The sequence below is a fragment of the Cavia porcellus genome, unplaced genomic scaffold (genome assembly GCF_034190915.1).
Source record: "Cavia porcellus strain 051 isolate PalLab524CR breed Dunkin Hartley unplaced genomic scaffold, mCavPor4.1 scaffold_25, whole genome shotgun sequence".
Lineage (NCBI taxonomy): Eukaryota > Metazoa > Chordata > Mammalia > Rodentia > Caviidae > Cavia > Cavia porcellus.
In genome coordinates, this window is record NW_026947508.1 from 41332190 (window position 1) to 41336432 (window position 4243).

The following is a 4243-nucleotide window of genomic DNA, read 5'->3' on the forward strand; positions in this document are numbered from 1 at the left end:
CTTTTCTTTTTTTTTTTTTTTTTTTTATTTAAGAGGAAAAAGAGAAAAACACAAAACAAGACAAAGCAGTGTAAGGTTACACATAATACAGAACTACAAAAAAAAAAAATAAACTAAACATAACAGTAAGAAATCTAACTGAAGTCAGCAGTGCTGCATGTCCCTCCTCCTCTGCAGGGCCTGGGCGGAGGCTTCCCTTTTGCGTGAGTTTGGTGGTAACCTGGAATGTTAGCCTGTGAAATTCACGTTTTGGGTAGCAGGGGAGAAAGAAAGCGGCAAGGTCTTTTTCAGCAAACAGAAGGTACCTTCGCTTTCTGGCACAGAGCAAGTGGAAAGGATCATGCGTCAGGGAGTGAGACTCCAGTGAGTCAGGGACTTGCAGGCCAAGGAGAGTGGCATTCAGGCAGTTTGGGATGGAGGCGGGGCAACGGGAGAACCAGCACGTAATTGTGAAGAAATACAGGGGGAGAGAGACTCCGGGCACTGAGCTCCCCGGGAAGGAAGACACTGGACACAAATGAAGAGAGACAAAGAAGAGATGGGACCAGAGACAGGGTCCTGCAGCGGCACCTGAAAGCCTGGGAGACAGCAGGAAATGGCGCGGAGCACACTTGCAGCCAGCCCCGGACCCCGCCCTCCCCCAGGCCGGGGTGGAAACGCTTCTGCAGCCCTCCCCCAGCTGAGACCCCCTGGGGACTGGTCGTGCTGCCCGTAGATGGTGGGGGCCCAGCTGGTGCGTTATCTGCCTCCTCCAGGATGGAGCCTGAGCCACTCAACGGCTGCCAGTTTGAGATTAGGCCCCGGTAGGGTCATTAAGCAGCCACCCTGGCCGCGGCCCAGCCTTTTCCCTCCCGATCAGGCCAGGCTGGCAGGTGGGAGCCAGCGATAAGGAGGGGGGGGGGGGTCCTAAGGAGTGGGGGTCCTGGCTATTCTGGGGCCGGCAGGCAGTTCCGCGCTCCCTCCCGGCGGGTCAGGGCAGAACGCAGGGTGGGGGCGGGGCTGGAAGGTCAGTGCCAGCCTGGTCCCTGCAGGTCTCCAGGGTTCTCACCGTCCCGGTCCTGCCCAAACTGAGCAAACAGAATGAGGAGGAGGACCGCGAGCCTTTGAGAGCAGGGTGTGGGGACTCTTGCCCCAGGGCCCAGGGCAGTGGCTGGGAACAAGGCGTTCCTGGCAGAAGCAAGACCTATCTGCTGACACCTCACGGGTGGCTCTGACAGCAGGTAACCAAACTAAGGAACCCACCTCCACCCAGCGGAGGCATTGGGAGCAGAGGTGGGAGGGGAGGGGACGGGGCCTCAAGCAAAGAGGAGCAGATCCCAACCAGAAAACCAGAAAGGAAGAAGGGTTGAGTCTGTACCTTAGCAGAGGCCTGACCCTGTACAGCAGCACCTGTGCCACAGCAGGCTGCTTGTGTCACTGAATGCTCTAAAAGGTTCGCCAGCACTGCCCTATGGAAGCCTCAGTCTCCCCTTTAGGGAGACTGAAAGAGAGAAGCTCGGCTGGCCGGATCACCTGGCTTTGTCTTTTGATTTAAGCAAGGAAGACTTCATGGAGAAAGAGGTCCTGTGGCTGGGCCAAGAAGAAAAACAGGTGTTTACTTTCGAAAAGGAGCCAAACATGTCCACTGGAAGAAAAATAGTCTCTTTAGTAAGTGGTGCTGGGAAAACTGGCTCTCCATATGCTGAAAACTAAAACTAGACCCATACTTATCACCATGCACTAAAGTCAAAATGGATCAAAGATCTAAATATTAAAATAGAAACACTAACTCTGCTAGAAGAAAATGTATACATAGGGGTAGGCAGAGAATTCATGAACAAAAATCAAACCACACAGAAAATACTTCCTAGAATCAGTAACTGGGATCTTGTCTTATTAAACAGGTTTTGCATGTCAAAAGAAATCTCCCACAGAATAAAAAGGAAACTCATGAATTTTGAAAAAATCTTAGTCAACTGTCCCTCAGACAATGGACTTCTGTCTAGAACGTATAAAGAATTTTATAAAATTAGATTCAAAGATCCAATCCAAAAATCGACATCTGAAATGAATACACACTTCTCAGATGAAGAAATACAAATGGCAAATAAATACCTGAGGACGTGTACTTCATGTATTTATGAAGTGTATTTCATGTATGTTCATCATCATTGGTCATTAGAGAAATGCAAATTAAAACCACACTGAGACTCCATCTCACTCCAAAAAGAATGGCCAGGATCAAGAAAACCAACAACAACCAATGCTGGAGAGGCTGTGGGGAAAAAGGTACTCTCCTGCACAGTTGGTGGGAGTGTAGACTGGTACAACCTTTGTGGAGGACAGTCTGGAGGTTCCTCAAAAAACTGGGATTGGAAGTCCCATTTAACCCAGCTATTCCACTTCTAGGTATATTCCCAGAAGAATTGAAAATGTATCACAATGATATATGTGCATCCATGTTTATAGCAGTACAATTTGTAACAGTCAGATCTTGGAAACAACCTAAATGCTCATCAACTGAAAAATGGGTGAAAAACATGTGATAATTTTACACAGTGAGTACTACTCAGCTATAAAGAATGATCACATTGAGATTTTTATAGGTAAGTGTATGCAACTTGAGATCATACTCATAAGTGAAATAAATCAAACTCACATGTGTAAATACCATATTGTCTCCCTAGTGTAAGAAATGGTAAGAGTTCATAAGATACAAAATCTTCAATAAATACTGTGAAAAGGCAAAAATCTGCTCAAAGAGGAAAAAAATAATATCTTAGGGAAAAGGAAGGGAAAAAAATCTACATTTGTATAAACACACAAGATAGCTAAGATGATTGTGCTACCATTTCTATTAGTTCTTAGAACAAAGCACTTAACATTCATAGGATTGGATCTATTTTGCATGTTTGTGTCCAGAGATCTGAGCAAGTCTTTTGAAGATCACTATGTAAAATAACCCTAGTTACATTCCTACCACCTTGTTTTGAAGGCCTATGTCATCGTTTTGTGCTTCTTGCTATTGTTATTTATTTGTCTTTTTATTATTTTTCTAGTAATTTGTTTCCTTTTGTTTCGTTTTTCCCTCTAATGCAGAAAGGATAGATGTACATGCAGAGGCTTATACATGCCTAGAACTTCTCCTAAACAGTTTATGAGAATTCATTATAAAAAGTATGATAAAATGAACAGCTACTTTGAAGAAAAAGAGATCTTATGGTATCCATTGCTGATTCCTATCATCATGCTGGGAAATCCAGTAATGCTTTTATCTTTGTTCAGGGTGGTTTTAGTCTGTTTTGTATTATTTAATTTCAATATACAGGAAGGTATGGACAGCTGTTTTGAAGAGAACAAGACACATTGTGGTAGCCATTGTTGATTTTCCTATTTTCTGGTTTTGAAGGCCTGTAATGCCTTCACTATTCTGTTTTGATCAGTTTTATACTATTTTGTTTTGTATGAATTCATTGTGTGTGAAGATATAAACAACTATGTAGAAGAAAATAAGAGACATCGTGGGGCCAATATTGGTCTTGCTTTGAAATCTGTGTTAATTACATTGTTTTCTTCTGATTTATTTTGTTCAGTTTTGTTGTTTTGTTTTACTCTCTTTAAAATTAAAAAAAATTTTAGTTTAAAAAAGAAAGAAAAAAAAAACAGTCGAAGTTTAGACCTGCAGAAGTAGATAAGAAGGTGTGAGTCACAGAAAGTCACCTGGACCAAAGTAGAACTCACAGGAGCACCAGCCATAGTCCTTAAAGCCAGAGCCCAGAGAAAGGAGGTGACTTGTCTCGGGTCACACTACAAGGCATGGAAGGCCCAGAGCCAAAATGATGCTTCCCACTCCCTGCTCAGGATGCATCCTAAACCCTGCCCACTCCCTCTGCTGCAGGGCCCACCCCATCCCTGGCACCTGGGAATGCCCCAGTAAGTATCTCAGGCAGACAGGCTGCTCCCTAAGACCTGCTACCACCGAGGTAAGTCCAGGGTCAGCCAGCCCTGAGGCCCCTTCCTCTCCCCTCTGCCTGCTACTTTGTTCCCAAGCCCCACTGTAGGCTTGAGCCAAGGCATTAGTGAGAACTGAGTCCCACTCCAGCACTGTAGTGGGACGCTAGCGCCTCTGGCTTGGGGCTGACAGGAGCTCTCCCAGTGTTACACAGCGAGTCGGTCATGACCGAAGACTCAAATCTAGGTCTCCCGAGTCCAGCCCCAGACTCTTTCCTAGCACTTCCCATGCCAAAGCCCAGCACTCAGAGGC